Raw genomic sequence first — 13,395 nt, 5'->3', positions numbered from 1 at the left:
CTTCTTTTTGTAATCAATGTGCTTCCTAAGAATCCATTTTTTCACAGATGATTCCAGGTATATATGGTACGTGCTTCATGCCACCTATCCTCCCTATGTATGTGATACCTTGTCTGTAAAGACCAAGGGGCAAAGGGGCAAACTTTATGACTGCCACTCATTAGGTCGTCTTGTCACAATGTAGCCCACACTCCCAACTAACACTTAACTCTCTTACCTCACTAGGTGCTATTTTTTCTTAAACTTTTATTTATGTATTTACTATTTTTTAAAATTTTATTTATTTTCTGGTTGCGCTGGGTCTTTGTTGCTGTGCACGGGCTTTCTCTAGTTGCGGCGAGCGGGGGCTACTCTTCGTTGTGGTGTGTGGGCTTCTCATTGTGGTGGCTTCTCTTGTTGCGGAGTATGGGCTCTAGGTGTGCAGGCTGCAGTAGTTGCAGCGTGTGGGCTCAGTAGTTGTGGCGCATGGGCTTAGTTGCTCCGTGGCATGTGGGATCTTCCTAGACCAGGGATCAAACCCATGTCCCCCTGCGTTGGCAGGCTGATTCCTAACCACTGCGCCACCAGGGAAGTCCCACTAGGTGCTATTTAAATGTTTGTGTTCTGACTCTTTAAAAATGTAAAATGAGTTTTCTTTGCATTTCACCCTGTGCATCTCATAATCAGAGTACATCATGAATGGATACTGTATAGTTTATGGAGAAGGGAGAGTGGAGAGAAAAAGCATTTCACCAATGATTTCATAAAGGTTTTTTGTGTGTGTCCCCACACAGGTGATGTTAGAATAAGGAGACTGTGTCATTTGGAAAGGAGGGGAAGGACACTCAGGGCAGAGGGAAGACACAGGACGATGGTCCATGTCAGCGAGTTCAGGATGGCCAGCACCTATGTCAGCACATATGGAGGAACGAGAAGAGATGAAGTTGCAAGGGTAGGTAGCAGGGGCCACACCATGAAAGGCCTTGCATGAGCATGTTGAAATGTAATCCTGAAAACAACAAGGAGCCACCCTGTTGTTAAGTAGAAGAGGGACATCAGATTTATAAAGACCACTCTGCCACGGTAGAGTTATACTCAGGCAATAATGGGAGCAAGTGGACAGCAAAAGGATACTATGTGTTCTACTGTGCTAGGCATAGGTCAAAATAACACAGCTAGGTATTTAAACCCTGGTCTGTTCTCTACTACACTATTCTGCCTCCCTAGGAGGGCACTTGTGGACTAGTTAATTAGATATAAGGGTTGGGGAGAAGCAATTATCTGGATAATTTCCATATTTCTATCTACGGTTGTTGGGTAAACATTGATATTATTAACCATGAGTAAGAATACAGGAGGAGAGTCAGGTTTGGTGGAGGGAGAGCACAAGTTTAGATACTTACAGGAAATTCAGGGAGAGATGTCCAGGAGGCAGGATGTGTGTTCAGCCACAGGTGAGATCAGACCTGGAGGAAGTCTGACTCCCACCCCACCTTTCCTTCTGCCCAAATATTCTAGCAATTCTCTGTCTGTAAACATTACTTAACTCTAATGGCAAGGTCCTTTACTTATTTTAAGCCAAATCAGAGTGCCACACAGTCTAACTGATTAGTATCACATAGGCACAAATTATATTTGGCTTGCCCCCCAAAAGAAGGGAAATTTTTGTTTGGGCTAAGCCACAGAAATATAGCATAACTATTCATTTTTGTTGTTTTGGGGTTTTTGTTTTTGCTTTTCTTAGCGTAACTATTCTTAAGGAAACTATTTTGTCCAAATATCCAAAAATCTTACAGAAACATTCTAGATTAGAATTGGGAAAACTGAGGGAATACAATCACTGACAGCTAGAAATTGTTTAGCTAGAAAAATAAGGCCAGTACTTCCCTGGTGGTGCAGTGGTTAAGAATCTGCCCGCCAATGCAGGGGACACGGGTTCGATCCCTGGTCCGGGAAGATCCCACATGCCACGGAGCATCTAAGCCCATGCACCACGACTACTGAGCCTGTGCTCTAGAGCCCGCGAGCCACAACTACTGAAGTCCATGCGCCTAGAGCCCATGCTCCGCAACAAGAGAAGCCACTGCAATGAGAAGCCTGCACACCGCAGTGAAGAGTAGCCCCCACTCGCCACAACTAGAGAAGGCCTGCAGGTAGCAACAAAGACCCAATGAGCCAAAAATAAATAAATAAATAAAAATTAAAAAAAAAATTAAAAATCCTCTTTGGATTTCTTAAAAAAAAAAAAAGAAAAGAAAAATAAGGCCAAATTCCATCTCCCTGTCTGTTGTCATTACTGAATTGGTAGATAAAGAGAATACCACAGACTTAATACTTCTATATTTTAGGACAATACTTAAAATAGTCTCTCAGGATAACTATGTGTGGACAAGTGACGGAAATGTGGGTCAGAATACTCCTAGGTAGATTTAAAACTGATTTTACACCTTATTCAAAGACATCTGATCATTGGACTGATATCAATTCCTCTGGAGCCCTTAACATTATCCCACAGAGCTAGTCTTAGTTTTTCTTCCTTATTTTAAAAATCAGTGATTGCAGGAAGACAAAGACATATGCTTATCACATTTATAATTAGCTATAAGTAGTCTTTGCTGGTCTGGCCATGGCAAGAGCACTGGACACTGTACTTGAAGGACACCGACAAACTACAGCACAGAGGAGGGTTACCAGAATAAGGGAAAATATAACAAACGAGGAATAGTTAAGGAAAACAAGTCTTCACTTTGGAAGGACTAAGGTAGAATACAGGAAAGCAGCCTTCAAATGTCTGTGTGCTATTCTGCTGTGAGGTTAATTCCAGCAGGTCTGGAATTAGCCTGAGCTGTTTTGCTAAAGTTCCCACTCGGCACTGATCCTGGTCAAAGTCTGAAATATGCTGGTTAACAGCGCTGAGAAGAGTTTCCAAGCACTTTGTTATCAGCTTGTCAGTACTGATAACAGTGAGATTAATGGTTTGTACTTGGTCTCCCTGGGACCTCTGAAGGGCTATGCTGTTTCATAGCAGGAATATGCTAATGTGACCAAAACCCAAAAATCCCTAGCTGAGATTCCATCTGGGGCTCCCTGGTTCCAAGATGTTCTATGCATGCATCTGTGGTTCCTGAGCCACAGAGAAAATGTACCATGCCCGGTCCTAAGGGAGGCCAACAGAAGTCTGCACCAGCTTCTATGGACCTGGCTGTGAGACAGCCATTGGGCGTGACAGGTATTCTTACATTAATGCTGTTGCTATACTGTACCCTTCTTCTGTACTAACTGTAGACTTGTAAGCACTGTCACTGAGTCTTCTTTAACAACTGACCTGTTTAACTGCCACTGTTAGTACAGTTGGCATCTAATTCATTCATTTTTTTTTAAACCTGAGATGAAATTCACATTACATAAAATTAACCAAAAAAAGTGAACAATTCAGTGGCATTTACTATATTCACAATGTTGTGTAGCCATCATCTTTATCTAGCTCAAAAACATTTTCATCACCCCAAAAGAAAATGCCATACCTAGTAAACAGTTACTTTCCATATCCCCCTCACCCTAGCCCCTGGCAAGTATGAATCTCCTTTTAGTCTCTATGGATTTACATATTCTGGATATTTCAAATAAATGGAATCATACAACATGTGATCTTTTGTGTCTGGCTTGCTTCACTTAGGATAATGGTTTCAAGGTTCATCAATGCTGTGGAATGTATGTCATTCCTTTTTATGGCTGAATAGTATACCACTGGATGTATTGATATATATACTACATTTTGTTATTCCATTCATCCATTGATGGACATGTGAGTTGTTTGCACCTTTTAGCTATCCTGAATAGTGTCTCAATGAACATTTGTGTACAAGTATTTGTTTGAGTACCTGTTTTTAATTCTTTTGGGTATATCCCTAAGAGAAGAACTGTCAGATCATATGATAATTGTTTAATTTTTTCAGGAACCCCCAAGTATTTTCCACAGTGACTGAACATTCCCACTGGTAATGTGCAAAGGTTCCAGTTTTTCCACATCCTCGCCTACATTTGTTATTTTGTTTGTTCGTTTAGTTTTTAATAAGCTACCTTATTGGGTGTGAAGTGGTATCTCATTTAGATTTTGATTTGCATTTCCTAAGTGGCTAATGATATTAAGCATCTTTTTATTTGTATATCTTCTTTGGAGAGATGTCTATTCAACTCTTTTGCCCATTTTGTAATTGGGCTGTTTGTGTTTTTGTTTTTCAGTTGCAAGAGTTCTTTATATAGTATTCTGAATACAGACCATTATCAGATTTATGGCTTGAAAATATTTTCTCCCACTCTGTAGGTTGTCTTTTTATTCTCTTGATAATGTCCTTTGACACACAACAGTTTTTAATTTTGATCAAGTCCACTTTATCTGTTTTTCTTTTTTTTGCTTATTTTCATTTTATATCTAAAAACCCATTGCCAAATTCAAGGTCATAAAGATTCACCCTATGTTTCTGTTAAGTGTTTTTTTTTTTTTTTTTTTTTTTTTTTTTTTAGGTACGTGGGCCTCTCACTGTCGTGGCCTCTCCCAGTGAGGAGCACAGGCTCTGGACACGCAGGCTCAGCGGCCATGGCTCACGGGCCCAGCCGCTCCGCGGCATGTGTGATCTTCCCGGACTGGGGCATGAACCCATGTCCCCTGCACTGGCAGGTGGACTCTCAACCACTGCGCCACCAGGGAAGCCCTGTTAAGTTTTATATAGTTTTAGCTTTTAAGGTTAGGTCTTTGATTTATTTTGAGTTAATTTTTATATATGGTATGAGGTAGGGGTCCAAGATCATTATTTTGCATGTAGACATCCAGTTGTTCCAGCATATCTGAATTATTCTTAATATATGGTAAAGGCATTATTTTGAAAGAAAAAGAATGATTCTGATAAAAAGGGTGAAAAGAAAAACTATGAGCTTGGATGATTGCCAAGCCACCACTGGTTTAAAGTAGCACTGGCTTTGAAACCAGTGGAATCTGAAAATGACAGAACCTGAACTTTAGCAGCTAGCATAATGGACTAGAAAGGAACTGCAAACTGATAGTGGTCTCATTAAAAACTCAGTGATATGGTTGCGGCTTTCAGCATTGATCTGAGAAAGTTCAGAATCCTCTTCAGATGAGTTTCACCTACTTTGAGCGGCAGGTAAAGCTCTAACCAAAGGAACCTGGGCCACTGTAATTTTTGATGAACCAGCTAAGCTTGTGATACACACTACAACTAAGATAATTCAGGTATGGCAAACTGTTTGATGGGGGACAAAAAAAAATCACGGAAGGGGTTATTCGGTGAAGGAAATGAGTCATTTTTCAGATTTACATGCAACACCCTGATGAACTAAAAATGGTTCCTAAGAATTTTAGATCAAGGAGCAGTGTACTGGCTTTAAACACTGTTGAGTGGAGGGTAATTAGGGCTCACTGTAGCTACAGAGAAACCCCTAGTTTACTAGACTGCATTAAGGGAGGGGTCCACCATACATATCCAGAGATGGGCAATTGCCCTGCTTCTCCCTTGTCTTATAAATGGTTGGTGCCTACTGAAGCTGCAGAAATGCTGTAGATGTAGGCAGTATTGCACTGGCTGTATGATGAAGGAAATGAGCACCCTTATGGAATGCCCCTTACTAAATTTATAACAGACACTGTGATAAAGGATGCTTACCAGCAGGGGCTTCATATATGGCTTTGCTGTTGGATCTCAGGAGGATGTAAACAGGTAGTTTCAGATTTTTTATCTCAACTTCCTCATATGGATAATAAAAGGATAATATGGAGTTTAGGACTTTACAAGAGAAATAAAATCAGTAAGAAAGAGGACACCAAGGGGATGAAGTTGAACCCTTGTCTTTTTTTTTTGTTGAGTTCTTTACATATTCTGGATACTAGATCTTTATCGGATATAGGATTTGCAAATATTTTCTCCCATTCCAAAGTTGCCTTTTCACTCTCTTGATAATATTCTTTGATGCACAAAAGGTTTCAATTATTTTTTAAGTTTGTAATTTTGATGAAGCCAAATTTATCTATTTTGTTGTTGTTGCTAGTGCTTTTGATGTCACGTCTAGGACTCCACTACTAAATCCAAGGTCATGAAGATTCACCCCTATGTTTCTGCTAAGAAACACATACAAAAATTAACTCACAATGGATGAAAGAACCTTACAAGCTAAAACTAAAAATCTTAGAAGAAAATATAGGGCTGAATCTTTATAGCTTTGAATTTGGCAATGGATTTTTAGATATGAAAACAAAATAAGCAAAAAAAAAAAACTAGATAAATTGGACTTGCTCAAAATTAAAAACTGGGGCTTCCCTGGTGACGCTGTGGTTGAGAATCTGCCTGCTAATGCAGGGGACACGGGTTCAAGCCCTGGTCTGGGAAGATCCCACATGCCGCGGAGCAACTAGGTCTGTGACCCACAACTACTGAGCCTGAGCATCTGGACCCTGTGCTCTGTAATAAGAGATGCAGCGATAGTGAGAGGCCCGTGCACTGTGATGAAGGGTGGCCCCGCTCGCCACAACTAGAGAAATCCCTTGCACAGAAACGAAGACCCAACGCAGCCAAAAATAAATAAATAAATAAATGTTTTTTAAAAAATTTTAAACTGTTGTGTGTCAAAGGGCATTATCAAGAGAGTGAAAAGACAACCTACAGACTGGGAGAAGATATTTGCAAGCCATATATCTGATATTTTACATAGTATTCAGAATACTACCTAAAGAACTCTTACAACTCAAAAACAAAAAGACAAACAACCCAATTACAAAAAGGGCAAAAGAACTGAACAGACATCTCTCCAAAGAAGATATACTAAGATCCAATAAGCACACAAAAAGATGTCCAATACCATGAGTGACTAGGAAAATGTAAATCAAAACCAAAATGAGATAACATTTCACATCCATTAGGATGGCTATTATCAAAACAAACAAACAAAACCCCCCAAAACCTAAAAACAAGCATTGGTGAGGATGTAGAGAAATTGGAACCCTCGTATATTGCTGGCAGAAGTGTAAAATGGTGAAGCCACATGGTTCCTCAAAAAGTTAAACATAGAATTACCATATGATCCAGCAATCTCACTCTGATGCATATATCCAAGAGAATTTAATGCAAGGACTCAGATACTTGTACATCAATGCTCATAGCAGCACTATTCACAATGGGCAAAAGGTAGAAACAACCCAAGTATTCATAAACAGATAAATGGATAAATAAAATACAGATACAGGCTATACATACAATGGAATATTATTCAGTCACAAAAAGAAATGAAGTTCTGATATATATATATATATGACACAGATAAATCTTGAAGACGTTCTGCTCAATTAAACAAGTCAGACAGAATAGGGGAAATATTGCATGATTCTCCGTATATAAGAATATTTGCCTATTCTTACTTAGAATAGGCAAATTCATAGTAGATTAGAGGTTATCGGGGCTGGGGCGAGGGGAAATTGGGAGTTATTGTTTAAAGGTTACAGAGTTTCTGTTTGGGATGATTAAAGAGTTCTGGAAATAGATAATGGTAACAGTTGCAAAACAATGTGAATATACTTAATACCACTGAATTGTACACTTAAAATGGTTATAATGGTAGTGTGTATTTTACAATAAGAAGTAGCAAATGGAAAGAAAATAAGGGGGCAGCAATTCATTTTTATATGGCTAATTAAAAATGTTATGAAAAGGAAGAAAATGACAGCGTGCCAAACAATGATAATTTTCCAGTAAGGTGGAGAGCCTGCCACCGCTTGTCCTCAAACTCCTCAGGATATAAAAATCTCAAGGCAGATACACTCAATTAATCTGATTTAGAGGAATTTTAGAAAGAGAGAGATTCCAATGAGCCACTATCATCAGATACCAAAATACTGGATTTCAATATTAAGGTGGTAATGGAAGAATAAGATTGATATAAAGGCCAAGGTCTCTTGACCCAATTCCTGGCAGGGGACCCAAGACCTTTTACAAATGTGTAAGTCAATGACTGGAGGTCGAGAAGAAATTGTTTGATACAGGAGCACAGTGTGCAGTACTGCTGAGGGCTGAAAATAAGCCCCTGAGGGATGACAGAATTAATTCAGGGGGATAAGGGGATGCTACTGTGAAAGGAATAAAAATTAAGGCCTGGGGACTTCCCTGGCGGTTCAGTGGTTAAGACTTCGCCTTCCAATGCAGGGGGTGTGGGTTCGACCCTTAGTCGGAGAACTAATATCCCACATGCCTCATAGCCAAAAAACCAAAACATAAAACAGAAGTGATACTGTAACAAATTCAATAAAGACTTAAAAAAAAATTAAGGTCTGGTTAAAGTTGGAATATATGATAAAACAGCATATACTGTAGTATCTCCCTTACCTGAATGTATAAACTGATATGGATATAATGTTTGAATGGAAAATCCTCCCCCTACTGGGTAATATGAAGAAAAGAATAACTTGGGTCTTCCCTTCATCCAGTACTCACTGGACATGCAACACGGGAGCCTTTAGAAGTAACCTAAGCCAACTCAACTAGAAAACTGGAAACATTATTGGATACCTGGAAGGCAGTACTGCCCTGAATAAAGAAACGTCATATGCAGGTATATTAGTGTCCATAAATTCACTGTACTAGCCCAGTGGCCAATAAGGAAGGCTAATGAACCAGGTCACTAACAGCAGACACAGACTCAGCTGTCCCCAATACACTCCACACTATTCAACTGATACAACAAGCTAAAGGAGACTGGTATCCTGTATTGATCTGGTTAATGCATTTTCCTCATTATCAATCACCAGTAAGAACCTACAACAACTTGCATTCAGGTAGAATGGTTTCCAATATACATGTACAGTATTATTTCATGCCAGAAAGCATTCCAACAGGAAGGGCAATGCCCAAAGGAGTTCCATCATAAAATGGAAACGCACTATATGGAGTATGTTACCAGGGGATCCATGGGACAGACTCATCATCTTTATGGGCCTTTTTTCCTCAGATCCTTCCTTTTGACCAACTGCCCAAGGATGCCAGGCAATTGGTCTGGTTCACAGATGGTAGTTCAGAACTGAAGGCAATTCTGTATGGAAAGCAGATATTGAGTGCAGCAGAAGGTAAAATCCTTATCAAAGAACAAATTGGTCCACTGAGCTGAATTACATGCTGTATTCCTAGCCATGATAGAAGAAATGGACACAAATAAAAGCCTCACTATTTGGGTAAATACTGACTCCAATGCACTTGAAATTGGTCTAACAATCGGCCATAAATAACTGAATAAGATTCCCACATGTGGGCCACCACTCTATATAAATCTCTATGGAAACTCTGAGGGTAAAACAAAGTAGGCCATGTTGATGTTCACCAAAGAAACCCTATGCCAGGGTTTGAAGGTGATTGGAATCAACTAGTTGATGGCCTAATTTGATCTCCTGAAATGTCAAAAAAGGTCCATGAAATGAGTGGAGATGGAGGAACTCAGGTCAGGCAGATGCACTGGACAATGACATAGACCACTGGCCCCTACCGAAGCTCAAATTGTTAAAAAGAATTCTCCTTCTTGGAACAGTACAGTTCCATTTTTCTGTATTTATCCAATCTGTCCCCTTGTAATTGAGAATGGACTAGCTCAGTGGCTGGACCAGAAAATTCTGCTTTAGGGGGGAAAGGTATGGGTTAAAATTAATGATAAATGGAAAGGTAAGGTTGTTGCTGAGGGAAAGGGAGCCAATAAATGAGTGCCACAAATGGGAAAATCTAACAATTTTGGTGCCTCAAGAGATGCTTAAAGCAAGAGAATAATATTTCTCTTAGCCTTGACTCAGAAGCCCTTGGGTGAAGGGCTCTGATGAAATCTCTTCCTCTTTTGAAGAGCCAAAAAGAGAGCTAGACAATAGCCAACCTAACAAACACACTTCCCAGAGTGATATATGTCCTCAAAATGAAGAGATGGGAGCTCTGTGTTTGACTATGTGAAACAATACAAATGTAGCTAGTTTTTTTGATTCTCATTTCATAGGATGGATCTATTATAGAGGACCTGTGTTGGGAAGAAACCTGTGGGCATGTTTGACAGGCTGAGCCTGAAAAACACTGGTTAATAATAATCTAAATGGACATTATATAGCCATTAATTGTGATGATGGTTAAAAAAAGGTACCACAATGTGATAGTAGAATGGCATCTACTACATGTCCCATCTGTCATAACAACATTATGTGTAAAAATAGCTATTTGCTCTTTTCTTGTGGGTGAATAGGCATGAAGAGGAGGAGGGACATTTGGGACACTTGGATCACTGACAAAGAAAAAGTTAAAACAGTGGGCCTACATTCCTGAGAATTTTGGAATTTGTTGTGGTTGGTTATGGGAAGTGCTACGGAAAACTCAAACCAAAGTCTGTTTAGGAGTAGACCAAAGTCTACTCATATGATCTAGGCCTGGAGGAATTACCACTTTTGGGGTACAAAATTTATTTCCTAATCGTACTAAAGCAGTTAGTACTCAATGGCAACATGTCTGGTGTTGGCCCATTCGAAATGAGAGCCTTAGAGGAATTAGGAGCTGGGCTATGAGTAACTGGCCAGGCAGATTTGTTTTTAGTGAGGGAAGACCTACAAATGAAAAAGATCTACTAACATGAATAGGGTGCCTTGAAGGCATCCTATTCCAGGAGTAAAGACAAAAGTGGCAAGATACTTGAAGTAATAACACAGTGCTCACAAAATGAATCTTTTAATTACAGCATACACTAAGACAACATGCCCAAATCAACCCGGCAATGAGAAGGGAACAAACTTAAGTGTTAATATAAGCTAGGTTAATAGATACCTTAATTCAAATGGAGTCTAAGGCATCCCAAGCCCTATGGCCAGGAATTCCCATAGCAGAAATCCAGGGTGTGCATTTGTGGGAGACTTTTGGGCCCTGTAGTCTATGGAAAATATTAACTAGAAGATGCAACCTGTTGAGGTGCTCTTTACCAGCTTCAGCACCCCAAATGATGGCTAACCATTCTTTCCCTATAGTGTAGTTTGTGAGTACTGGACAAACTTTAAATATTATAGTGCTTCCTGTGGTAGATAAATGGGTTCTGTTGCAGGACTCTTCTCACTGGCACCAGTATCTGTCAAACCAAGTAACCTGAGAGAAGAAATCTGGCTATATACTCGAGATGTTCTGAATCCTGAAAAAACAGATATGGTCTCTGATTTATACTCCTTTGAGGAATAATACATGGTATATGGGAAAAGGTAGATTGGGTTGGGAGGGACAAATTGATAACACCACTATTTTGTCTGATTTATCTGTAGCTACAATGGTATTGATAAGGTATAATATGGAGTCATAAGTAAAATTAACACTGTAGATACTAATAGTGATCTAATATGTTGGGAGACTGAGTTAAAGCCTTCTCAGGATCTTATTCCCTATGCAGCAGAACTGGTCTGATGAATACTTACAGCTGATTAATGAAAGATTATGATTCTTAATAATTCAGACAATATATGCCAAAAAGAACAGATAGCTATATATCTGAGAAGCAGAAGAATTGTATGGGGCTTCTCTGGTGGCATAGAGTCTGCCTGCCTTTGCAGGGGACACGGGTTTGTGCCCCAGTCCGGGAAGATCCCACATGCCGTGGAGCAGCTGGGCCCGTGAGCCATGGCCGCTGAGCCTGTGCTCTGCAACGGGAGAGGCCACAACAGTGAGAGGCCTGCGTACCACAAAAAAAAAAAAAAAAAAAAAAAAAAAAAAGAACTGTACGGTTAGTACAAAAACATGAGAAAGTGTAAGTGGAAGGTTCAGCTGTCTGTTTAAATCTATACCAACCCCAACCCCATATTTTGTAGATATTGTAAATGGATTCAGCATGTGCACTTTGTCTATCTCATTGTATGACACTGTAAGGCAAGTAACTTATCAAACTAAAGATTTATTTTATTAGAAAAAGCCTTGACAATGAGTCAGGGGGTGTGAACTGTTAATTCCTAGAATTAGCTTGAGCTGTTTTGCTAAATTTCTGCATGGCACTATTTTGGTCAAGGCACGGCATGAAACATACTGATTAAAAGTGTTGTGAGGGCAATAAAGCAAATGAAAAGATGCTCAATATCACTAACCATTAGGGAACTGCAAATCAAAACCACAATCAACTCAGCCATAAAAAAGAAATAATTCTGCCATTTGCAGCAACATGGATGGAAGGCATTAATTATGCTAACTGAAATAAGTCAGACAAAGACAAATACTGTATGATATCACTTATATGTGGAATCTAATAAATACAGCAAATTAGTGAATATAACAAAAAAGAAGCAGATTCATAGATACAGAGAACAAACTAGTGGTTACTAGTGGGGAGAGGGAGGGAAGGGGGCAATATAGGGATCGGGGAGTAGGGGGTACAAATTACTGGGTGTAAGACAGGCTACAAGGATATTAGCTATATTAGGAATATAGCTAATATTTTGTAATAACTGTAAATGGAGTATACCTTTAAAAATTGTATTAAAAAAACACAGATACCCTTTCATACCCATTAGGATTGCTATTATTAAAAAACCCCACAAAACCCAGAATGTCATAGATATGGAGAAATTAGAACGCTTATGAATTGCTGAACACAGTATGGTGGTTCCTCAAAAAATTAAACAAAGAATTAACATTTGATCCAGCAATTCCACTTCTGGGTATATATTCAAAATAAATGAAAGTCAGGTCTTAACCAGATACTTTTACTGCAACGTTCACAGCAGAATTATTCATAACAGCTTAAAGATGCAAACAACCCAAATGACCTTCAATGGGTGAATGGGTAACAAAACACTGTATATACATACAATGGAATATTATTTAGTCTTAAAAGGAAATTCTAATAATATGCTACAACATGGATGAATCCTGAAGACATTATGATACGTGAAATAGTTAGAAACAAAAGGACAAATATTGTATGACTACACTTATATGAGTTGCCTAGAGTAGCCAAATTCAGAGACAGAAAGTCAAACAGTGGTTACTAGGGGCTACAAGAAGGGGGAATGAGGAGTTACTCCCTACTGGGCACAGTTTCAGCATGAAATCACGAAAAAGTTCTTGAGATGTACAGTCATGGTGATGGTACAAAAATATGAAAGTATTTAATGACACCAAACTGTACACTTAAAATGGCTAAAATGGTAAAATTTTATATATATATTTTTTTTATTTATTTCACCACAATAAAAAAGTATTGCAAGAAATTTCAGGTCAGTACAGTTTGTATCATCCTGTCAGTATTGGTAACAGTGAGATTAAAGGTTTATACTTGGTCTCTGTGAGAGCTCTATTATCTAGCAGGAATACGTCAATGAGACCAAAACCCAAAAATCCCTAGCTGAGATTCTATCTGGGGCTCCCTGTT

General features: G+C 39.1%; 1 protein-coding gene across 3 annotated transcripts in view; it reads right to left on the bottom strand.

Annotated features, from left to right (window-relative positions):
• The window catches only part of XPNPEP3 (X-prolyl aminopeptidase 3), a 63,308-nt gene that overhangs the window by 23,931 nt on the left and 25,982 nt on the right, over nucleotides 1-13,395 (bottom strand). The window lies entirely within an intron of this gene.

Source organism: Kogia breviceps, chromosome 12 (genome assembly GCF_026419965.1).
Source record: "Kogia breviceps isolate mKogBre1 chromosome 12, mKogBre1 haplotype 1, whole genome shotgun sequence".
Classification (NCBI taxonomy): Eukaryota; Metazoa; Chordata; class Mammalia; order Artiodactyla; family Physeteridae; genus Kogia; species Kogia breviceps.
The sequence above is the reverse complement of the archived record's forward strand: the minus strand, read 5'-3'. Positions and strand labels throughout refer to the sequence as shown.